A 26,420-nucleotide genomic window follows, 5' to 3' on the forward strand; every position below is an offset into this window, starting at 1 on the left:
TCAGTGTTTCTGTTCCTAAGGTATTGTGCTAGTCACTCAGTCATGTCTGACTCTTTGTGACCCTACGGACTATAACCCACCCGTCTCCTCTGTCTATATGCTTCTCCGGGTAAGAATACTGGAGTGGGTAGCCATTCTCTTCTCCAGGGATCTTCCCAATCCAGGGATCTAACCCAGGTCTCCCACAATACAAGTGGATTCTCTACTGTCTGAGCCACCAGGGAAGCCCTCCTAAGGTATTGGTCCTGGAAAATTTCTCAGTCTCTTACTGCAGAAACTCTGGGGTATCATCATTCACTCTCATAGCTTTAATTTTGGTGTACACCAATAAATCCTATAACTATTTCCAGGTTTCTCTTTTTCTCTGGGTACCAGAATCACATCCAAATCCTCAGTTGGAATTTACTTTTTGATGACCCACAGTCATATCAAAATTAGTTGATTAAATCTAAAGTAATCTCCAAAGAGAACAGATTTGTGGCTGCCAAGAAGGAGAAAGCACGGTGGGGAGGAAAGGATTGGGAGTTTGGGATTAGCAGAGGCAAACTAGTAAACACAGGATGGATAAACAATAAAGTCCTACTGTATAGCACAGGGAACTATATGCAGTATCCTGTGATAAATCATAGTGGAAAAGAATATATATATGTATATATACATATATGTAAACTGAATTACTTTGCTGTACAGCAGAAATTAACACATCTCAAATCAATAAAATTAAAAAAATTAATATCTCCCATCCAAAAAAATTCATTCTACTGTGTTCCAGGGTTTGTGAAAGATATTATTCAACCGCTTATGTTCTCAGGCCATGAATCTAAATGACAGCTGTATTAGTCAAGGTGATTACATTATAACTACTATAAAAATGATACAAGTTGAAAGTTTGAAGTTCACAACACACACCCGTGCACACACACTCTCATGCTATTTCTCATTCACATGAAAGTTCATATAGAACAGCAGGGTCTCTGTTCCATGCATTTATTTGGGGCTGCAGGCTGTTTTCTTTTCTTTTTTTTTTTTAGGCTGCTTTTATCTGTTGGATCAACTGTTCTTTAAATGTGGGTCCAAGGTCATCCTGACATTATCTAGTCAACTAACTGGGAATCAAAGACAGCATGGAGAAAGCGTGCACTCTTTAACTCCTTTACCCACAAATCACTTCCACTTACAGTCCACTGCCAAGGGTTTTTCATGAAACTCCATCCTACTGCAGGATAATTAAAAACATCAATTAACTCTATGGGGAGAAAAAGGAACAGGCTTAGTGAGCATCAAGCCAGTGTCTACCATAACGTCTTGCTCTCTCCTCCTTCTTCACCATATATCTAATCATTTACCAGGTCATGTGCATTATGTCTCTGTAAAACCTTAAAGCCATTGCTATTTCTATTCTACATGGCCAGTTCTTTAGGTAAGATTCTCAAAACTCTTACCACGATGCTGCAGTTGCCCACGCTTTGTTCTTTGCTGGCACAATGCTGATCTTTCAAAGTTTGAACTGATCCTATCATTATCCTGGTTGGAATCCTGAGACCTGAAAAGAAAACTCTAACTTCCCAGCCTGGAGTAAAACTATCTTCATATTTCTCATAAGGTGCTGCGCAAAAGTACTAAACTCCTGTAAGACTCTGTGACTTGAACATCTTAATCTCTTCCTATGTTTTGACATGTTTAGCCACCATTCATCCATTCTATGTCCAATGTCACTTTCTCAAGGAAGGCATCTCTCACTTTTCCCCATTGACTCCAGGGTGAGACTCCCCATGCCATACTATTTTTCCACAAAGTCATGTTTCTCTATAAATTACGACATTTCATTCATTTATAGCTGTTCATAAGTGTATATTTGGTTTTGATCCAGAATACGGCATGTAAAAAAAAATGACAAAAGAGCTGGATGAATGAATTAATCATTAAGAAAGAACAAAGACTTTGCTGGTGGTCTGGTGGCTAAGACTCTGAGCTCCCAATGCACGGGGACCGGGTTCTATTCCTGCTCAGGGAACTAGATCCCACATGCCACCACTGAGAGTTCACATGCCACCACTGAAGATCCTGTGCCTCACAACAAAGACCCAGTACAGTCAAATAAATATTACAAGAAAAAGAAGAACAGTTGGCCCTTTGGCCATTTTACCTACTTTTTAAATGATTAAATGAACTCACAGTGACAAAATAATTGTTTTTAGTTAGTTTAGTATCTTTTGATTCAAAGTTCTTTCTGATTATTCTGTAACCAAATCATCTCTTTAAAAATCTTTATTATTATTATTTTTTTGCTTGTTTAAGCTCTCAGCACCTATTTCCTGGCTTTATCCTGTTAACCTATCTTCCCGCCTTCTCTTTTGTCCTAAAGGAGTCCAATATGCATATTATTGATAAAACTCTCCCAAGCATCACTTGAATCTTATCACTGTCACCCCATCCCAATCAGTTATCATTACTGTTTACCTGAAGGATATATTGCCTCAAAGACAGAGCTCCATTCCTCTAGACTAGATGTTTGAAGGCATCCAAAATTGACCCTGTCTTTTCTATCCATCAGTTCAGTTCAGTTCATTCGCTCAGCCGTGTCCAACTCTTTGTGACCCCATGGACTGCAGCAGGCCAACCTTCCCTGTCCATCACCAATCCCGGAGCTTACTCAGACTAATTTTCATCGAATCAGTGATGCCATCCAACCATCTCATCCTCTGTCATCCCCTTCTCCTCCCACCTTCAATCTTTTCCAGCATCAGTGTCTTTTCCAGTGAGTCAGTTCTTTCCATCAGGTGACCAAAGTATTGGAGCTCCAGCTTTAGCTTCATCATCAGTCCTTCCAGTGAGTATTCAGGACTGATTTTCCTTTAGGATTAATTGGTTGGATCCAAGGGACTCTCAGGAGTCTTCTCTAACACCACAGCTTAAAAGCATCGATTCTTTGGTGCTCCACTTTCTTTATAGCCCAACTCTCACATCCATACATGACTACTGGAGAAACCATAGCTTTGACTAGATGGACCTTTGTTGGCAAAGTAATACCCCTGCTTTTTAATATGCTGTCTAGGTTGATCACAGCTTTTCTTCCAAGGAGCAAGCGTCTTTTAATTTCATGGCTGCAGTCACCACCTGCAGTGATTTTGGAGCCCCCCAAAATAAAGTCTGTCATTGTTTCCACTATTTAGCCAACTATTTGCCTTAAAGTGATGGGACCAAATGCCATGATCTGAGTTTTCTGAATGTTGAGCTTTAAGCCAACTTTTTCACTCTCTTCTTTCACTTTCATCAAGAGGCTCTTTAGTTCTTCACTTTCTGCCATAAGGGTAGTGTCATCTGCATATCTGAGGTTATTGATATTTCTCCCAGCAATCTTGATTTCAGCTTGTGCTTCATCCAATCCAGCATTTCTCATGATGTACTCTGCATATAAGTTAAATAAGCAGGGTGACAATATACAGCCTTGATGTACTCCTTTCCTGATTTGGAAACAGTCCACTGTTCCATGTCCAGTTCTAACTGTTTCTTCTTGACCTGCATACAGATTTCTCAGGAGGCAGGTCAAGTGGTCTGGTATTCCCATCTCTTTTAGAATTTTCCACAGTTTGGTGTGATCCACACAGCCAAAGGCTTTGGCATAGTCAATAAAGCAGAAATAGATGTTTTTCTGGAACTTTCTTGGTTTTTCCATGATCCAACAGATGTTTCCAGTTTGATCTCTGGTTCCTCTGACTTTTCAGAATCCAGCTTGAACACCTGTAAGTTCTCAGTTCATGTACTGTTGAAGCCTGCTTGGAGAATTTTGAGCATTACTTTGCTAGCGTGTCAGATGAGTGCAATTGTGTGGTAGTTTGCACATTCTTTGGCACTGCCTTTCTTTGGGATTAGAATGAAAACTGACCTTTTCCAGTCCTGTGGCCAATGTTGCGTTTTCCAAATTTGATGGGATATTGAGTGCAGCACTTTTATTTATTATTATTATTTACCGGAGGCTAATTACTTTACAATATTATGTTGGTTTCGCCTTACATTGACATGAATCTGCCCCGGGTGCACATGTGTTCCCCATCTTGAAACCCCCTCCCACCTCCCTCCTCTCCTTATCCTCCATCCCTGTGCACCAGCCCCAAGCATCCTGTATCATGCCTCGAAACTGAACTGGTGATTCGTTTCACATATGATAATATGCACGTTTCAATGCCATTCTCCCAAATCATCCCACCCTCGCCCTCTCCCACAGAGTCCAAAAGACTGTTCTATACACCTGTGTCTCTTTTGCTGTCTCGCCCAGGGATAGGGGAGCCTGGTGGGCTGTCATCTCTGGGGTCGCATAGAGTCGGACATGACTGAAGCGACTTAGCAGCAGTAGCAGCAGCAGCATACAGGGCAGCACTTTTAACAGCATCATCTTTTAGGACTTGAAAGAGCTCAACTAGAATTATACCACCTCCACTAGCTTTGTTCGTAGTCATGCTTCCTAAGGCCCACTTGACTTCACATTCCAGGATGTCTGGCTCTAGGTAAGTGATCACACCATTGTGCTTATCTGGGTCATGAAGATCTTTTTTGCATAGTTCCTCTGTGTATTCTTGCAACCTCTTCTTCTGCTTCTATTAGGTCCATACCATTTATGTCCTTTATCGTGCCCATCTTTGCATGAAATGTTCCCTTGGTACCTCTAATTTTCTTGAAGAGATCTCTAATCTTTCCCATTCTATTGTTTTCCTCTATTTCTTTGCATTGATCACTGAGGAAGGCTTTCTTATCTCTTCTAGCTATTCTTTGGAACTCTGCATTCAAATGGGTATATCTTTTCTTTTCTCCTTTGCCTTTAGCTTCTCTTCTTTTCTCAGCTATTTGTAAGGCCTCCTCAAACAACCATTTTGCCTTTTGCATTTCTTTTTCTTGAGGATGGTATTGATCCCTGCCTCCTGTACAATGTCATGAACCTCCATCCATTATTCTTCAGGCACTCTATCAGATCTAATCCCTTGAATCTATTTGTTACTTCCACTGTATAATCATAAGGGATTTCATTTAGTCCACATATAAATGGTCTGGTGGTTTTCCCTACTTTCTTCAACTTGTTTGAATTTGCCAATAAGGGGTTCATGATCTGAGCCAAAGTCAGCTTCCAGTTTTGCTTTTGCAGACTGTATAGAGCTTCTCCATGTTTGAATGCAAAGAATATAATCAATCTGATTTTGGTATTGACCTCTGGTGATGTCCATGTGTAGCATCTTCTCTTGTGTTTTTGGAAGAGGGTGTTTGCTATGACCAGTGCATTCTCTTGGTAAAACTCTGTTAGCCTTTGCCCTGCTTTGTTTTGTACTCCAAGTCCAAATTTCCCTGTTACTCCAGGTATCTCTTGACATCCTACTTTTGCATTCCAGTCCCCTACAATGAAAAAGACATCCTTTTGGGGTGTTAGTTCTAGGTTTAACAAGTCTTGTCTAACAGGTCTAACATCTTGTAGGTCTTCATAGAACCGTTCAACTTCAGCTTCTTCAGCATTATTGGTCAGGGCATAGACTTGGATTACTGTGATATTGAATGGTTTGCCTGGGAAATGAACAGAGATCAATATGCCATTTTTGAGATTGCATCCAAGTACTTCATTTTGACTCTTGATGACTATAATGGCTACGTCATTTCTTCTAAGGGATTCTTGCCTACAGTAGTAGATATAATGGTCCTCTGAATTAAATTCACCCATTCCGGTCTATTTTAGTTCACTGATTCTTAAAATGTCAGTGTTCACTCTTGCCATCTTCTGTTTGACCAGTTCCAAGATGCCGGCTCCGGCGGTGCAGACGCGAGAGATGCCGGCTTGGCGCAACCGACCACGTGCAGAAGCGTGGCCGAGAGGAGTTACCCCACACCCAAGGTCAGGGCGGTGGCCGAAAGGAGCTGTCCCATGTCCAAGAGGCTGTGGCTGCGCGGGCACAGGAGGGCTAAGAGGAGCTACTCCACTTTCAAGGTCAGGAGGGGCGGCCTTGAGGAGATACCCATTGTCCAAGGTAAGGTACAGTGGCTGCACTTTGCTGGAGCAGCTGTGAAGAGATATTCCACGACCAAGGTAAGAGAAACCCAAATAAGACGGTAGGTATTGGGAGGGGGCATTAGAGGGCAGACACACTGAAATCATAATCGCAAAAAACTAGTTGATCTGATCATATGGACCACAGCCCTGTTAAACTCAGTGAAAATAAGCCATGCTGTGTGGGGCCACATAAGACGGACAGGTCATGGTGGAGAAGTCTGACATAATGTGGTCCACTGGAGAAGGGAATGGCAAACCACTTCAGTATACCTGCCTTGAGAACCCCATGAACAGTATCAAAAGGCAAAATGATAGGATACTGAATAAGGAATTCCCCAGATCGGTAGGTGCCCACTATGCTACTGGAGAGCAGTGGAGAAATAGCTCCAGAAAGAATGACGGGATGGAGCCAAAGTGAAACAAATACACAGTTGTGGATGTGACTGGTGATAGAAGCAAGGTCCGATGCTGTAATGAGCAATATTGCATAGGAACCTGGAATGTTAGGTCCATGAATCAAGGTAAATTTAGTTCAGTTCAGTTCAGTTCAGTCGCTCAGTTGTGTCCGACTCTCCACAACCCCATGAATCACAGCACGCCAGGCCTCCCTGTCCATCACCAACTCCCGGAGTACACTCAAACTCATGTCCACAGAGTCGGTGATGCCATCCAGCCATCTCATTCTCGGTCGTCCCCTTCTCCTCCTGCCCCCAACCTTTCTCAGCATCAGAGTCTTTTCCAGTGAGTCAACTCGTCGCATGAGGTGGCCAAAGTATTGCAGTTTCAGCTTTAGCATCAGTCCCTCCAATGAACACCCAGGATTGATCTCCTTTAGAATGGACTGGTTGGATCTCCTTGCAGTCCAAGGGACTCTCAAGAGTCTTCTCCAGCACCACAGTTCAAAAGCATCAATTCTTCGGCGATCAGCTTTCTTCACAGTCAAGGCAAATTGGAAGTGGTCAAGCAGGAGATGACAAGAGTGAACGCTGACATTCTAGGAATCAGTGAACTAAAGTGGTCTGGAATGGGTGAATTTAACTCAGATGACCATTATATCTACTACTGTGGGCAGGAATCCCTTAGAAGAAATGGAGCAGCCATCATGGTCAACAAAAGAGTCCAAAAGGCAGTACTTAGATGCAATCTTAAAAACGACAGAATGATTTCTGTTCGTTTCCAAGGCAAACCATTCAATATTACAGTAATCCAGGCCTATGCCCCAACCAGTAATGCTGAAGAAGCTGAAGTTGAACGGTTCTATGAAGACCTACAAGACCTTTTAGAACTAACATCCAAAATAGATGTCCTTTTCATTATAGGGGACTTGAATGCCAAAGTAGGAAATCAAGACACACCAGGACTAACAGGCAAATTTGGCCTTGGAGCACAAAATGAAGCAGGGCAAAGGGTAATAGAGTTTTGCCAAGAGAATGCACTGGTCATAGCAAACACCCTCCTCCAACAACACAAGAGAAGACTCTACAGACCATCACCAGATGGTCAACACCGAAATCAGATTGATTATATTCTTTGCAACCAAAGATGGAGAAGCTGTATACAGTTAGCAAAAACAAGACCGGGAGCTGACTGTGGCTCAGATCATGAACTCCTTATTGCCAAATTCAGACTGAAATTGAAGAAAGTAGGGAAAAACACTAGACCATTCAGATATGACCCAAATCAAATCCCTTATGATTATACAGTGGAAGTGAGAAATAGATTTAAGGGACTAGATCTGATAGATAGAGTGCCTGATGAACTCTGGACGGAGGTTCGTGACATTGTACAGGAGACAATGACCAAGACGATCCCCATGGAAAAGAAATGCAAAAAAGCAAAATGGCTGTCTCAGGAGGCCTTACCAATAGCTGTGAAAAGAAGAGAGGCGAAAAGCAAAGGAGAAAAGGAAAGATATAAGCATCTGAATGCAGAGTTCCAAAGAGTAGCTAGGAGAGATAAGAAAGCCTTCCTCAGCGATCAATGCAAAGAAATAGAGGAAAACAACAGAATGGGAAAAACAAGAGATCTTTTCAAGAAAATTAGAGATTCCAAGGGAACATTTCATGCAAAGGTGGGCTCAATAAAGGACAGAAGTGGTATGGACGTAACAGAAGCAGAAGATATTAAGAAGAGGTGGCAAGAATACACAGAAGAACTGTACAAAAAAGATCTTCACGACGAAGATAATCACGATGGCGTGATCACTCACCTGGAACCAGACATCTTGGAATGTGAAGTCAAGTGGGCCTTAGAGAGCATCACTACGAACAAAGCTAGTGGAGGTGATCGAATTCCAATTGAGCTATTTCAAATCCTGAAAGATGGTGCTATGAAAGTACTGCACTCAATATGCCAGCAAATTTGGAAAACTCAGCAGTGGCACAGGACTGGAAAAGGTCAGTCTTCATTCCATTCCCAAAGAAAGGCAATGCCAAAGAATGCTCAAACTACCACACAATTGCACTCATCTCCCATGTTAGTAAAGTCATGCTCAAAATTCTCCAAGCCAGGCTTCAGCAATATGTTAACCATGAACTTCCAGATGTTCAAGCAGGTTTTAGAAAAGGCAGAGGCACCAGAGATCAAATTGCCAACATTCACTGGATCATGGAGAAAGCAAGAGAGTTCCAGAAAAACATCTATTTCTGCTTCATTGACTATGCCAAAGCCTTTGACTGTGTGGATCACAAGAAACTGTGGAACATTCTGAAAGAGATGGGAATACCAGACCACCTGACCTGCCTCTTGAGAAACCTGTATGCAGGTCAGGAAGCAACAGTTAGAACTGGACATGGAACAACAGACTGGTTCCAAATAGGAAAAGGAGTACGTCAAGGCTGTATATTGTCACCATGTTTATTTAACTTCTGTGAAGAGTACATCATGAGGAACACTGGGCTGGAAGAAGCACAAGCTGGAATCAAGATTGCCAGGAGAAATATCAGTAATCTCAGATACGCAGATGGCACCACCCTTATGGCAGAAAATGAAGAGGAACTCAAAGTTCTCTTGATGAGGATGAAAGAGGAGAGTGAAAAGGTTGGCTTGAAGCTCAACATTCAGAAAACCAGGATCATGGCATCTGGTCCCATCACTTCATGGGAAATAGACGGAGAAACAGTGGAAAGAGTATCAGACTTTATTTTTGGGGGCTCCAAAATCACTGCAGATGCTGATTAGCCAGGAAATTAAAAGATGCTTACTCCTTAGAAGGAAAGTTATGACCAACCTAGATAGCATATTAAAAAGCAGAGACAATACTTTGCCAACCAAGGTCCGTCTAGTCAAGGCTATGGTTTTTCCCGTGGTCGTGTATGGATGTGAGAGTTGGACTGTGAAGAAAGCTGATCAAGAATTGAAGAATTGATGCTTTTGAACTGTGGTGCTGGAGAAGACTCTTGAGAGTTCTTGGACTGCGAGGAGAGCCAACCAGTCCATTCTAAAGGAGATCGATCCTGGGTGTTCATTGGAAGGACTGATGCTAAAGCTGAAACTCCAATAGTTTGGCCACCTCATGCGATGAGTTGACTCACTGGAAAAGAGTCTGATGCTAGGAGGGATTGGGGGTGGGAGGAGACGGGGACGTCAGAGAATGAGATGGCTGGATTTCATCACCGACTCGATGAACAGGAGTTTGAGTGAACTCCGGGAGTTGGTGATGGACAGGGAGCCCTGGCATGCTGTGATTCATGGGGTTGCAAAGAGTCGGACACGACTGAGCAACTGAACTGAACTGAATTTACCTTGAGTCATGGACCTAACATTCCAGGTTCCTATGGAACATTGTTCTTTACAGCATTGGACTTTACTTCAATCACCAGTCACATCCATATCTGGGTGTTGTTTTTCTTTGGATCCGTCTCTTCATTCTTTCTGGAGTTACTTCTCCACTCATCCCCTGTGGCATATTTGGCACCGACTGATCTACGGAGTTCATTTTTCAGTGTCCTATCTTTTTGCCTTTTTATACTGTTCATGCGGTTCTCAAGGAAACAATACTGAAGTGGTTTGCCATTCCCTTCTCCAGTGGACCACGTTTCGTCAGAACTCTCCACCATGACCCATCCATCTTGGGTGGCCCTATGGGTCATAGTTTCATTGAGTTAGACAAGGCTGTGGTTCATGTGATCAGTTTGGTTAGTTTTCTGTGACTGTGGTTTTCATTCTGTCTGCCCTCTGATGAATAAGGATAAGAGGCTTATGGAAGCTTCCTGATGGGAGAGACTGAAGGAGAAACTGGTTCTTATTCTGATGGGTGGGGCCATGCTCAATAAATCGTTAATCCAATCTTATGTTGATGGAAGGGGTTGTATTCCCTCCCTGTTGTTTGACCTGAGGCCAAACTATGGTGGAGATAATTATAGCTCAGTTGGTAAAGAATCCACCTGCAATGTAGGAGACCCTGGTTCAATTCCTGGGTTGGGGAGATCTGCTGGAGAAGGGAAAAAGCTACCCACTCCAGTATTCTAGCCTGGAGAACTCTCTGGACTGAACAGTCCATGGGGTCATAAGCAGTCGGACAGAACTGAGCAACTTTCACTTTCTATCCATATATATCAATATTTCCAAGCATGGAGGTGACTCTTGAACAACTAAATAATGTTCTTTCCTGAACCAACATACAGCCTTTACATTCCCCTCCACTCAATTTCACTGCTTGTATAAGACATGTATAAGGTCAGTTTTCACTCCAATCCCAAAGAAGGGCAATGTCAATGAATGTTTAAAATGCCACACAATTATACTCATTTCACATGCTAGCAAGGTAATACTCAAAATCTTTCAAGCTAGGCTTCAATAGTATGTGAACCAAGAACTTCCAGATGTACAAGCTGGATTTAGAAAAGGCAGAGGAACCAGAGAACAAAATGCCAACATCCATTGGATCATAGAAAAAACAAGAGAATTCCAGTAAAACACTTACTTCTGCTTCATTGACTATTGTAAAGCCTTTGACTGTATGGATCACAACAAACTGTGGACAATTTTGAAAGAGATGAGAATACCAGACCACCTTACCTGCCTCTTGAGCAACCTGTATGCAGATCAAGAAGCAACAGTTAGAACTGAACATGGAACAAAGCACTAGTTCCAAATTGGGAAAGGAGTACATCAAGGCTGTCTATTGTAACCCTGCTTATTTAACTCATATGCAGAGTACATCATGCAAAATGCTGGGATGGATGAAGCTCAAGCTGGATCAAGATTGCTGGGAGAAATATCAATAACCTCAGATAGGCAGATGATACCACCCTCGGGGAAGAAAGCAAAGAATAACTAAAGAGCCTCTTGATGAAGTTTAAATAGGAGTGAAAAGTTCAGTTCAGTTCAGTCGCTCAGTCGTGTCCAACTCTCCGCGACCCCATAAATCACAGCACGCCAGGCCTCCCTGTCCATCACCAACTCCCGGAGTTCACCCAAACTCATGTCCACAGAGTCGGTGATGCCATCCAGCCATCTCATTCTCCGTCGTCCCCTTCTCCTCCCGCCCCCAACCTTTCCCAGCATCAGAGTCTTTTCCAGTGAGTTAACTTGTCGCATGAGGTGTCCAAAGTATTGCAGTTTCAGCTTTAGCATCAGTCCTTCCAATGAACATCCAGGATTGATCTCCTTTAGAATGGACTGGTTGGATCTCCTTGCAGTATAAGGGACTCTCAAGAGTCTTCTCCAGCACCACAGTTCAAAAGCATCAATTCTTCGGCCATCAGCTTTCTTTACAGTCCAACTCTCACATCCATACATGACCACGGGAAAAACCATTACCTTGACTAGACGGACCTTGGTTGGCAAAGTAATGTCTCTGCTTTTTAATATACTATCAAGGTTGGTCATAACTTTCCTTCCAAGGAGCAAGCGTCTTTTAATTTCATGGCTGCAATCAGTATCTGCAGTGATTTTGGAGCCCCAAAAAATAAAGTCTGACACTGTTTCCACTGTTTTTCCATCTATTTCCCATGAAGTGATGGGACCAGATGCCATGATCTTTGTTTTCTGAATGTTGAGCTTCAAGCCAACCTTTTCACTCTCCTCTTTCACTTTCATCAAGAGGCTTTTGAGTTCCTCTTCACTTTCTGCCATAAGGGTAGTGTCATCTGCAAATCTGAGGTTATTGATATTTCTCCCAGCAATCTTGATTCCAGCTTGTGCTTCTTCTAGCCCAGCGTTCCTCATGATGTACTCTGCATATAAGTTAAAAAAGCAAGGTGACAATATACAACCTTGACGTGAAAAAGCTGGCTTAAAACTCAACATGTAAAAAACTAAGATCCAGTCCCATCACTCTGATAGCTTATAGTGAATGGTGTCAAATTCGTGATCTCCAAAGAAGAGAATTTTGCTTTGGGACCAAAGACATGGATTCAGTCACTCAGAGCTTCATGCAACAAAAGTTTTATTACAGTGAAAAAGGGATCAAGAAAGCTTCTGACAGACATCAGAAGGGGCCGAAGTGTGCCCCACTCACTAGTTTGGGTGGGGTTTTATATAATTTTTCAATTGGTTACCAACAATAGATCAAAAGAATATCTCAAGGTTGTAAAGGTCTTGCCAGGCCCACTTCCACAACATACATCTTAAGATAACAAGATTAGCCAGAGGAACAGGCTCCTGTTAAGAAGGAGAAACATATCCTTGAGCATCATACATTGTTCTTATATAATCATTAGTGCAGTGCTTAAGGAAAAACATACCCTTGAGCAAGATGTGCTGTTTTGTTGTGCAATCATTAGCTCTGGGCTTAAACAAAGTTCAGTTCAGTTCAGTCGCTCAGTCGTGTCCGACTCTGCGACCCCATGAATTGCAGCACGCCAGGCCTCCCTGTCCATCACCAACTTCCGGAGTTCACCCAAACCTATGTGCATCGAGTCGGTGATGACATCCAGCCATCTCATCCTCTGTCGTCCCCTTCTCCTCCTGTCCCCAATCCCTCCCAGCATTATGGTATTTTCCAAGGAGTCAACTCTTTGCATGTGGTGGCTAAAGCATTGGAGTTTCAGCTTGAGCATCAGTCCTTCCAATGAACACCCAGGACTGATCTCCTTTAGGATGGACTGGTTGGATCTCCTTGCAGTCCAAGGGACTCTCAAGAGTCTTCTCCAATGGGCAAAATAGGTTGTTTCCATGACAACTCAGAGCTTAAGAAAAAATGTCTTATGTGACAAAGACAAAAGAATATAGAAAAAAGTTTGTCCTTTCCTCCTCCTCCTCCTCGAGGGTCCTGGTCTCCTTATTGACCTAACTAAGAATTAGCTCTCTCAATTTCATGGCAAATAGATGGGAAAACAATGGAAACTGTGACAGACTTTATTTTCTTGGGCTTCAAAAATCACTGCAGATGATGACTGCAGCCATGAAATTAAAAGACACTTGCTCCTTGGAAGAAAAGCTATGACAAATCTAGAGAGCATATTAAAAAGCAGAGACATTACTCTGCTGACAAAGGTCCATATAGTCAAAGCGTTGGTTTTTCCTGTAGTCATGTACAGATGTGAGAGCTGGACCATAAAAGAAGGCTGAGTACCAAAGCATTGATGCTTTCGAACTGCAAGGAGATCAAACCAATCACTCCTAAAGGAAATCAACCCTGAATATTCCATCGGAAAGACTGACGATGAAGGTGAAGCTCCAATATTTTGGCCACCTGATGTGAAGAGCCAACTCATTGGAAAAGATCCTGATGCTGGGAAAAACTGAAGGCAAGAGGAGAAGGGGACAACAGAGGATGAGACAGTTGGATGGCATCGCTAACTCAATGGACATGAGTTTGAACAAACTCCGGGAGATGGTGAAAGACAGGGAAATCTGGCATGCTGAAGTCCGTGGGGTCACAAAGAGTCAGACACGACTGAGTGACTGAAAAATAACAATAAGCCATGAATATTAGCATGCATTACCTTCTGATTTTCTTCATTACATTCAACTGCATTTAAAAAGGTAAAGTTCCCTAGAATAGAAAATGCTTATTCTTTTCTTATGCCCAAAGAGCGGGGCACATACACTGTACAAATATGATGTCACTGAACAACAAACAAAAATCTAAACAAAATATTTTTTTATATGGACCATTTTTTAAGTATTTATTGTATTGTTATTGTATTGTTTCTGTTTTAAGTTTTTGTTTTTTTGGCCACAAGCCATATGGGATCTTAACTCCCTGACCAGGGATTAACCCTCCTGCGTTGGAAGGCAAAGTCTTAACCAGTGGACTGCCACGGAAGTCCCCCCAAAATGTTTTTTATTTTTAAAGCCTGGGACTGATTATTTTACTGAGCAAAGAAGACATGAATGGCACTGAACATGTACTAGCTTGACTCGAGTCAACAAGAACAATTCACAGTTCAGTTCAGTTCAGTTCAGTCGCTCAGTCGTGTCCGACTCTTTGCGACCCCATGAATCACAGCACACCAGGCCTCCCTGTCCATCACCAACTCCTGGAGTTCACTCAAACTCATGTCCATCAAGTCGGTGATGCCATCCAGCCATCTCATTCTCTGTCGTCCCCTTCTCCTCCTGCCCCCAATCCTTCCCAGCATCAGAGTCTTTTCCAGTGAGTCAGTTTGTCGCATGAGGTGGCCAAAGTATTGGAGTTTCAGCTTTAGCATCAGTCCTTCCATTGAACACCCAGGGTTGATCTCCTTTAGAATGGATTGGTTGGATCTCCTTGCAGTCCACAATTCACAGAAAGGTTGCTAAATTAAAAATAAAAAGCCAGCTGAGTTACAATACACATGCTGCAATTTGCTAGAAGATAGGATCAAACTTTTCTTCAGATTCCCACTAACTTCCTCCAAATTCTATATTCCTACTCACTTCAAACTGAAAAAAATAGCTTTGGTTTGTTTGTTGACATGATATTCTCACATTGATTTAAATTTTGCATACTTATTCTGCAAATATTAATTGAACATCTATTCCATGTGGAATATATATCACACAATTATTTCCTGAGAAACCAGTGTATGTAGTAATGAGCAAGGGGAGGAAATATAAATATTCAGAAAATTATCCTATATGCCACCTTGTTCCAGGTGACATGTAGGGGCTTCTGCTCAGCAAATTCTCACTCAGGCATCTCAGTGGTGGAGCCCCCTCTGCACAGACTGGGATTACCTTTGCTCCTGGAGCAAACTGCTCTTATGGAATCGTTGACTATTGTACCTATGTATCCTGTCTCTTTCCCTATGAGAATGCAGGCTTCATGAGACAATGGCTGAGATCTGAAATATAAGGAGGTTTCCAGTACATAATAGCCCTTTACAGTGGAGTCCATTCTAAAGGAGATCAATCCTGGGTGTTCATTGGAAGGACTGATGCTGAAACTGAAACTCCAATACTCTGGCCACCTCATGCGACGAGCTGACTCCCTGGAAAAGAGTCTGATGCTGGGAGGGATCAGGGGTGAGAGGAGATGGGGACGACAGAGAAGGAAATGGCTGGATGGCATCACCGACTCGATGGACATGAGTTTGAGTGAACTCCGGGGGTTGGTGATGGACAGGGAGGCCTGGCGTGCTGTGATTCATGGGGTCGCAAAGAGTCGGACACAACTGAGTGACTGAACTGAACTGAACATAATTAACATATGCGACTTTTTTGTATGGAACACTGTCTATTCCACTCACATCGCTTCTGCTGGTTGACACATTTATCATCTACTTTTTGGCCATGTTATGCATCATGCGCGATCTTAGTTTCCCCACCAGGTACCAAACCCATGCCCCCTGCAGTGGAAGCACAGTCTTAACCCTGGACTACCAGGGAAGTCCCCCATCCTCTGTCTTTGTGACTTCTAGTTGCTTATCAGAGTTGTGTTGCTTGCAGCAATCACATACCACTCTGAATGTCCACCTGGGACTTCTTCAGTTTAGCTCCCGCCTTCCTATTTTCTAGCACATGTCTCCTAAAAACACTCAGTAACAAACATATGCACACAAAATTTCATCTCAGAGTCTTTTCTAAGAAACCCAAACTAAGGCCCCTGACTTAAGATGTTTTCATTTGAGGAAGCATACTTAAAAAAAAAAAAAAAGCTATACAAAGGAAGGAGTTCAAGGAACAAATAGAGAAATAAAGAAAAAGTTCACAGAGAAGGGAGATTTCAATAGCACGATTATCAGACTGGCAATTACCATTCAGGAAAGTTGGAAGAGAGCACATCATTCAACAAGGAGTGTTGGAAAAGCCTAGAACTTTGGTTCAGCCTGTGTCTGAATCCAAGTTTTTATTTAATACTTCACTATAGCCTTTCAACCAAGTGACTGACATTTCTGAAACACTGCTCTTTCATTTGTTGCATGGACATCATACTTTACAAAGAGCAGGAATCTAGGGATGGTTAAAGATAATATGCAAAAAAATTCAGCCACATGATTGCCATTCGATTACCAATAACTGCAAGGAGATCCAACCAGTCCATTCTAAAGGAGATCAGTCCTGGGTGTTCATTGGAAGGACTGATGCTAAAGCTGAAACTCCAATACTTTGGCCACCTCATGCAATGAGTTGACTCACTGGAAAAGACTCTGATGCTGGGAGGGATTGGGGGTGGGAGGAGAAGGGGACGACAGAGAATGAGATGGCTGGATAGCATCACCAACTCGATGGACATGAGTTTGAGTGAACTCCGGGAGTTGGTGATGGACAGGAGGCCTGGCGTGCTGCGATTCATGGGGTCACAAAGAGTCGGACATGATTGAGCGATTGAACTGAACTGAACTGATCATAATTTTTTAGGGAGTGGGACTGGAAAACAGAGGCTATAAGAGGTAAATGGTAAATCTAGGGAATGAGGAAGAGACAAGTTTAGTTGGATCAGATTCCGTGTGCTATAAATAAAACAATGAAAACAGATGAATAGACTTCTTCAAGATCTATTATTCTGTTTCTTCAATTTAAATTTCTTTATTTTTAATTGGAAGAAAATTGCTTTACAGTATTATATTGATTTCCGCTATATATCAACATGAGTCGTAAGTATTCATATGTCCCCTCTCTCTTGAACCTCCTTCTTCTTTATTAGCAATCTTTTCTATTTCTGTCTTAAAGTGAAACTCTATATAATTTTAATAGCACCAAGAATGTAGAAGATGAAGAAGAAATGTTTACTTCACAAACTTAAAAGATGTTACTCAGTTACATGGCTTCAGAAATATTACACTCCATGAAATATTACAAGATGGAAGTGAATTCTTTAGAGAAACCAGTGAATATCTTCTCTAATGATATGCTCAGAAAAGACGGCAGATGAATGAATGCTAAGAGAGGATATGGGATTTTTCTTAGACTAAAAAGACTGAGACACAAAACTTAGGGACACTTCATTATGTAAAAGGTCACAGAAGAAATCCAATTCCCTTTACTTCTAATTTGAATTCTTTTAACTGTACAGGGTAATAGCAAGACGATCAAGAGGATAAGGCCAGAAGTACAAGCTCAGGAACAAATTTTCCCTCAAATTCTGTGTGCTCTCTCATTAATGATAATGAGAAAAGTATACTGAAAAGTGATGTAAACTGATTAATCCAGTTCATTTATCACTCAGGTAGATAAAGAAAATTTGCTGTACAATATAACAATCACTGAGTTTACTTACTTTCCTTTGGGAAAAAAGAAATTCTAAACACTTTCTCCTCCACCTCCAAAGGTATTTAGTTCCATTATACTTATGCCCCTAATCTGAAATAATTTACATTATTCATGATTACTCAATACTGTTTTCAGTTCAGTTCAGTTCAGTCGCTCAGTCGTGTCCAACTCTTTGCAACCCCATGAATCACAGCACGCCAGGCCTCCCTGTCCATCACCAACTCCCGGAGTTCACTCAAACTCATGTCCATCGAGTTGGTGATGCCATCCAGCCATCTCATTCTCTGTCGTCCCCTTCTCCTCCTGTCCCCAATCCTTCCTAGCATCAGACTCTTTTCCAGCGAGTCAACTCATCGCATGAGGTGGCCAAAGTATTGGAGTTTCAGCTTTAGCATCAGTGCTTCCAATGAACATCCAGGATTGATCTCCTTTAGAATGGACTGGTTGGATCTCCATGCAGTCCAAGGGACTCTCAAGAGTCTTCTCCAGCACCACAGTTCAAAAGCATCAAGATTTACCTCTCCTCTCTGTCTTTCCTTTAGCTTACAACTTTCCTAACTTTAACCAGCTGTCTTGAACAAGTTTTGCACCTTCTGACTCTGATTATTAGAAGTTATTTGGTTTCTGATTCTTATGAATATTATTTACATTAAGTAGAAGTAGCCAGAAGCCATTTAAAACCAGTGAAAAACCAAAAGTAAGGAAATTCTTTTCCATGTCTTAAATGCAGACCTTATGATAATCTGAGCTGTTAGTCAAGCCAGTCAAAAAAATAAAAAATAAAAAAAAAAAAATAAAGGCTTTCACATAGCAGAGGAAACCATCAACAAAATGAAAAGGCCACTTACTGAATAATAGAAGATATTTGCAAAGAAAAAAAAAAAAAACTGTAATGTGTACATGTATATATACTTGAAGAGAGAGTGTCCCTGGTGACTCAGTGGTAAAGAATCTGCCTGCCAATGGAGGAGATGCCAATGGTTCGACCCCTGGGTTGGGAAGATCCTCTGGGGAAGGAGATGGCTACGCTTTACTCCAGTATTCTTGATTGGAAAATCCCATGGACGGAAGAGTCTGGCGGCTACAGTCCATAGGGTCAAAGAGTCAGACACAACTTATCGACTAAACAACAAAAACAAATACTTGAAGAGATATTCATATGACAGTAGGTATTTCTCTTCTGTTGATATTGTTCAGCCTCAGAGCACAATTCTAGACATGAATTAGGCCTGTTAACTATGAGGATAACAAATGTAGTGTTTTCCTTATTAGTTCATCTGGGTTCAAATCGCAAATCTATTTTAATTTCATTGTGCTCATAGGTAATACTTTATATAATTCTTTCATTTAAGTGTTTTAAATTCCTTTAGGCTTCTTTTTCTTTTATGGCCTAGGATATGGACTAGCCTACCTAACGTTTCACAGGCACTAGAATTAATGAGTCACTGATTTCCTCTTCTCTTACACAGAAGCATGTGTATTGTGCTATTGTTGTGCGGAGTGTTCTGTAGATGTCTGTTAGGTCTAGCTTGTTTATAGTGTTGTTCAAGTCTTCTATTTCCCTGTTAGTCTTCAGCTTAGATGTTCTGTTACTGAAAGTTGTATGCTAAAATCCCCAACTACTATTGTTGAATTTGCTTTTTCTTTCTTCAGTTCTGTCAGGGTTTGCATAATGTACTTTGGGCTCTGTTTTCCAGTGCATATACGCTGATAATTGATTCATCTTCCTTTGTTTTTCCTCTTTTATCATCATAAATAGCCTCCCTTTTTTCGAATGAAATACTTTTATTTTAAAGTTGATTTTGTTTAATGTTAATACAGTGACTCCAGCTTTCTTTAGGTAGCTGTTTGTACAGTATGCCATTTTCGTCCTTTCACTTTCAACCAGTTTATTTCTTAGACTAAAAAACATGACTCTACAGGTAGAAGATATTTGTATCATGTTTCTGCAGCCATTCTGCCAATCTCTACATTTTGTTCGATTTCCTGATGGCTCAGACAGCAAATGCATGCAATGTGGGAGATTTGGGTTCAATCCCTAGGTTGGGAAGATCCCCTGGAGAAGGGAAGGGCAACCCACTCCAGTATTCTTGTCTGGAGAGTTCCATGGACAGAGGAACATGGTGGACTAAAGTCCCTGTGTTACAAAGAGTCAGACACGACTGAGCAACTACCACTTTCACATTTACATTTAATGCAATTAATTATAAAGTTGTATTTACATTTGCCATTTTGTTATTTCTTTTCTATCTATTTTATATCTTTGTTTCTCTATTACTACAACATTGCCTTTTTCTGTGTTAAGCACATACACTTTGGAGTCTCATTTTTATTTTCTTATCTTTTCTTGAACTGTATTTTTGAATTATTTTCTTAGTAGTTTCCCTGGTAATGACAATTAGCACCTTAGCATAAAACAATGTAGTTCAGATTAATACTATCTTAACTTCTGTAGTATATAGAAAGTTTGCTCCAACATATCAAAAAAAAAACTTTTACAGGTTCTTTGTAAAGACTTACACATATTTTTATTTGAAAATATACATAGGTAAGTGATATATGCATTTTTAAAGAGGCGCCAGTAACGTTGTTAGAATTTATTCATAAATTAGAGTCAGTGATCTCATCTAGATGAAGGATTAATTTTATAGCTCGTAGAAGATGTCATACAAGTGAAGTTGCCCTCCCCCCCATAATCTTTATGTGCTACTGGTATCAGTGCTAAGAGATCTTATCCCTGGACCAGGGTTCTTTCAATCACATGAGATAATGGAACTTTCTTTCATATATTTTAGTTTAAAAATGAAGTTTTACAGAGATGTATCATTGGTAATTTCAAAATTCTACATACAGACCTAGATATGCAAGAGATTCAAATGTGAGCCTTTAACTCTCCATAACTAACTCTCTTCATTTGAATATTACCTTGAAAAAAAAAGTGAAAGTCTTAGCTACTTAGTCATGTCCAGCTCTTTGTGACCCCATGGACTGTAGTCCGTGAGGCTCCTCTGTCCATAGAATTCTCCAGGTAAGAATATTGGAGTGGGTTGCCATTTCCGATTCCAGGGAATCTTCTCAACCCAGGGATTGAACCTGAGTCTCCTGCATGGCAGGCAGGTTCTTTACTATCTGAGTCACCAGTGAAGCCTGAACATTACCTAAGTCCTCATGAAAAGCAAGAATCCAACCTGCAGGAGACTTCCCTGGCTGTCTGGTGGTTCAAACTTTGTCTTCCCATTGCAGGGGGTGCAGGTTCAATGCCTGGTTGGGAAGGTAAGATCCCACATACCTCGAGGCCAAAAAACTAAAACATAAATCATAAGTAATACTGTAAGAAATTCAATAAAGACTTTTTTTAAAAAAGAATCCAACCCACAAAGAAATGATGATGTTTAATCTTCCTTCAGTCAATACAAGAATCCAAGGATAAAGCTTCCAACAAACAAAAGTCCAGGACCAGAAGGCTTTACAGGAGAATTGTATCAAACATTTAGAGAAGACTTAGCACTTATCCTTCTAAAACTATCCCCAAAATTTGCAGAGGAAGGAACACTCCCAATTTCATTCTGTGAGACCACCAACACCCTGATATCAAAACCAGACAAAGATATCACACACACACACACACACACACTAAAATTATAGGAAAATATCACTGATGAACTTAGATGCAAAAGTCCTTAACAAAATATTAGCAAGTTGAATCCAACAGTACCTTAAAAGGACCATACACTCAAGTGGGATTTATCCCAGGGATGCAAGGATTCTTCAACATACATATATCAATTAAATGTGATACATAACCATTAACAAGTGGAAGAATAAAAATTATACAATCATCTCAAAAGATATAGAAAAAGTTTTTTACAAAATTCAACATGCACTTATGACAAAAACTCTCCAGAAAGTGGAATAGAGGGAACATACCTAATATAATAAAACCCATTCACAAAAAGCCCACAGCAAGCATTATTTTCAATGTTGAAAAACTGAAAGTACTTCTTCTAAGATCAGGAACAAGACAAGCATGTCCACTCTATCTACTTTCATTCAATATATAATTTTGGAAGTTCTAGCCATGGTAATCAGAGAAGAAAAATAAATAAAAGGAATCTAAATTGGAAAAGAAGTGAAACTGTCACTGTTTGCTGACAACATGATACTATTATACATAAAAAATCCTAAAAATGCTATCAGAAAACTATCAGAGTTCATCAATGAATCTGGTAAAGTTGTAGGATACAAAATTAATCACAGAAATCTCTTGCAATGAAAGATCAGAAAGAAAAATTAAGGAAACAATCCAATTTACCATCACATTCAAAAGAACAAAATGCCTAGAAATAAACCCATGTAAGGATGCAAAAGAGCTATACTCAGAAAACTATAAGGTATTGATGAAAGAAATCAAACAAACAAATGGAGAGATATACCATGTGCTTGGATTGGGAAATAGATGGAAAAACAGTGGAAACAGTGTCAGACTTTATTTTTTTGGGCTCCAAAATCACTGCAGATGCTGATTGCAGCCATGAAATTATAAGACGCTTGCTCCTTGGAAGGAAAGTTATGACCAACCTTGATAGTATATTAAAAAGCAGAGACATTACTTTGCCAACCAAGGTCTGTCTAGTCAAGGCAATGGTTTTTCCCGCGGTCATGTATGGATGTGAGAGTTGGACTGTGAAGAAGGCTGATCGCCGAAGAATCGATGCTTTTGAACTGTGGTGTTGGAGAAGACTCTTGAGAGTCCCTTGGACTGCGAGGAGATCCAACCAGTCCATTCTAAAGGAGATCAATCCTGGATGTTCATTGGAGGGACTGATGCTAAAGCTGAAACTGCAATACTTTGGCCACCTCATGCGATGAGTTGACTCACTGGAAAAGACTCTGATGCTGGGAAAGGTTGGGGGCGGGAGGAGAAGGGGACAACGGAGAATGAGATGGCTGGATGGCATCACCGACTCTGTGGACATGCGTTTGGGTGTACTCTGGGAGTTGGTGATGGACAGGGAGGCCTGGCATGCTGTGATTCATGGGGTCGCGGAGAGTCAGACACGACTGAGCGATTGAACTGAACTGAACTGAACTGGATTGGAAGAATCAAGATTGTCAAAATGACTACACTATCCAAAGTAATCTACAGATTCAATGCAATCTCTATCAAGTTACCAGTAGTATTTTTCACAGAATTAGAACAAAAAAATCTTAAATTTGTATGGAGACATAAAAGACCCAAATAGCAAATGCAATCTTGATAAAGAAAAATGGAGCTGGAGGAATCAGGTTCCCTGACTTTATGCTATACTATAAAGTTATAGTAATCAAAACAGTATGGTACTGGCACAAAAAAATAAATAAATGAAAATCAATGGAACAAGATAGAAAGTCCAGAGATAAACTCATGAACTTGTGGTCACCCAATATATGACCAAGGAGGCAAGAATATACAAGAAAGAAAAGACAGTCTCTTCAATAAGCAGTCCTGGGAAGCCTGGTCAGCTGCAAGTAAAAGAATGAAATTAGAACACTTCCTAACACCATCAGTTCAGTTCAGTTCAGTCGCTCAGTCATGTCTGACTCTTTAAGACCCCATGAATCACAGCACGCCAGGTCTCCCCATCCATCACCAACTCCCAGAGTTCACTCAAACTCATGTCCATCGAGTCGGTGATGCCATCCAGCCATCTCATTCTCTGTCGTCCCCTTCTCCTCCTGCCCCCAATCCCTCCCAGCATCGGAGTCTTTTCCAGTGAGTCATCTCTTCGCATGAGGTGGCCAAAGTATTGGAGTTTCAGCTTTAGCATCAGTCCTTCCAATGAACACCTAGGATTGATCTCCTTTAGAATGGACTGGTTGGATCTCCTCGCAGTCCAAGGAACTCTCAAGAGTCTTCTCCAACACCACAGTTCAAAAGCATCAATTCTTCAGCGATCAGCTTTCTTCATAGTCCAACTCTCACATCCACACATGACCACTGGAAAAACCATAGCCTTGACTAGACGGACCTTGGTTGGCAGAGTAATGTCTCTGCTTTTTAATATGCTATCTAGGTTGGTCATAACTTTCCTTCCAAGGAGTAAGCATCTTTTAATTTCATGGCTGCAATCAGCATCTGCAGTGATTTTGGAGCCCAAAAAAATAAAGTCTCACACTGTTTCCACTGTTTCTCCATCTATTTGTCATGAAGTGATGGGACCAGATACCATGATCTTAGTTTTTTGAATGTTGAGCCTAACACCATACACAAAAATAAACTCAAAATGGGTTAAAGACCTAAATGTAAGACCAGACACTATAAAACTCTTACAGGAAAACATAGGCAGAACACTCTCTAACATAAATCACAGCAAGACCTTTTTTTGATCCACCTCCAAAAGTAATAAAAATAAAAACAAAAATAAACAACTGGGACATAATTAAACTTAAAACATTTTGCACAATGAAGGGAATTGTAAAACAAAAAGATTACCCTCAGAATGGGAGAAAATATTTTCAAATAAAGTAACCAACAAGGGATTGACATCCAAAATAAACAAATATGCCAAAAACTATACAAATATACAAAAAAAAAAAAACCCAAAAAATCCAATGTAAAAATGAGCAGAAGACCTAAATAGACATTTCTTCAAAGAAGAAATACAGATAGTCAAGAGGGACATGAAAAGATGCTAACAACATCATTAATTATCTGAGAAATGAAAAACAAAAGTACAAGGAGTGATCACATCACATCTGTCAGAATGGCCATTATCAAAAAAATCTACAAACAATAAATGGGGAGAAAGTGTGGAGAAAAGACAACCCTCTTCCTCTGTTGGTGGGAATGTAAACTGTTACATCCTCTATGGAGAACAGTATTGAGGTTCCTTAAAAGACTAAACATAGAACTACCATAAGACCCAACAATCCCACACCTGGGCATATATTCAGAGAAAACCTTAATTCAAAAATATAAGTGCACTCCAATTGTTCATTGCAGTACTATTTACAATAGCCAGGACATAGGAGCAATCTAAATGTCCATCATTAGAGGAATGGATAAAGAAGATGGAATATTACTATTGTTGTTATTAAGTTGCTAAATCATGTCTGACTCTTTTGTGACCCCATGGACTCTACCCTGCCAGACTCCTTTGTCCATGGGATTTTCCAGGCAAGAACCCTGGAGTGGATTGCCATTTTCCTTCTCCAGGGGATCTTCCTGACCCAGGGATCAAACCCACATCTCCTGCATTCGTAAGTGGATTATTTACCACTGAGTCACTAGGGAAGCCCACATGGAATATTACTCAGTCACTACAAAGAACAAAACCATTTGTAGCAACATGAATGAACCTAGAGACTGACATACTGAGTGAAATCAATCAGACAGAGAAAGACAAATATCATATGGTATTGCTTATATATTGAATCTAAAATAACGTTACAAATGAGCCTATTTAAACAACAAAAATAGAGTCACAGATGTAGAAAAACTCATGGTTACCAATGGGGAGGGAGGGGAGGGATAAACTGGCAGACTGAGATTGACATATATACACTCAGTTCAGTTCAGTTCACTACTGAATATAAAATAGACAACTAATAAGAACTACTATATAGCACAGGAAACTCTACTCAATATTCTGTAATGACTGATATGGGAATAGAATTTTAAAGTAGTGTATGTGTATAACTGATTCACTTTTTTGTACAGCAGAAACTAAGACTACGTTGTAAATTAACTATACTCCAATAAAATTAATTAAAAATTTAAAAACTAAAGTTTACAGAATGTTAAAAAACAAGGAAAACAACTATAAAAGCAATATAATAGAATAAAATATCAAACTGAGAACCTGAGCTTCCTTTCCCTCTACATGTCTTCCTCAGGCTGGGAAAGTCATTAAATTATTGCCCATTGTATCTCAAGTCCTTAATGCCTTTCTCTGACTCGTATTTATTGTTACTCCACTGATCTAACTGCAAAATATAAAGGTAGTATTGAAATGGAAAAAAAAAATTCTAAAAATAAAAAGAGGAAAGCCTCCCCTATGCAGACACCAGAGAGGTTATTAGAATAAATGAAAACAGTCACTTGACTGCAGAAAGCATGTCTTTTCACACAGAGGGCTGTTCATCTGAGGGCTATTCACACCCTGGGGATAAAAAGCACTCAGGTTCTGGGCACTTGATAATAGAATGAACTCCAAAAATACACTCTTCTTCTGTCACATGGCTTACCCAATTCACCCAGGGGCAAACCTTTTGTTCTTTGTATAATACGTGAACCTGTTGTCAACTGCGTTTGGCCTGCTCCTGTTACACTGGCTTCCAGCCCAGTCCTACACAGAATATCATGGATGAAAATCACTTAGCAACGCTGGTTTCATTTCTAAAATACTGAAAGAGAGTCCATATTTATATCAGTCAGTCTAAGTCAAGTGGGTAGAATAATAAATGATACTAAAAATAGAGAATGGAGACATTAAAAGGGTATTTTTCCTCCACATTAAATATTGATTATGGACGTGTTCAGCTCTGCTCTAGGTCACCTTCACTCAAGGACCCAGAAGCAGCCCATTTTCAAATACTGCTTGCCTCATAACTGAAGGTAAAGACCTCATGTGAAGTACATACTGGTTATTAAAGTTCCCTCTTAGATGTTAACACACATTGCTTATTTTCAAAGCTCATTGGACAAAGCAAGTCGATGGCAGTGGAGCAAAGATATACATAATTCTCTTGTAAAGAGTAGCACTATATGCAGGGTCTTGCAAGAAGAGACATACAACAGAGGGGCAAAGAATACCATGTAAAGTAATAT

The sequence above is a fragment of the Moschus berezovskii genome, chromosome 24 (assembly GCF_049115385.1).
Source record: "Moschus berezovskii isolate FMDL1 chromosome 24, NW_MosBer_1.0, whole genome shotgun sequence".
NCBI lineage: Eukaryota > Metazoa > Chordata > Mammalia > Artiodactyla > Moschidae > Moschus > Moschus berezovskii.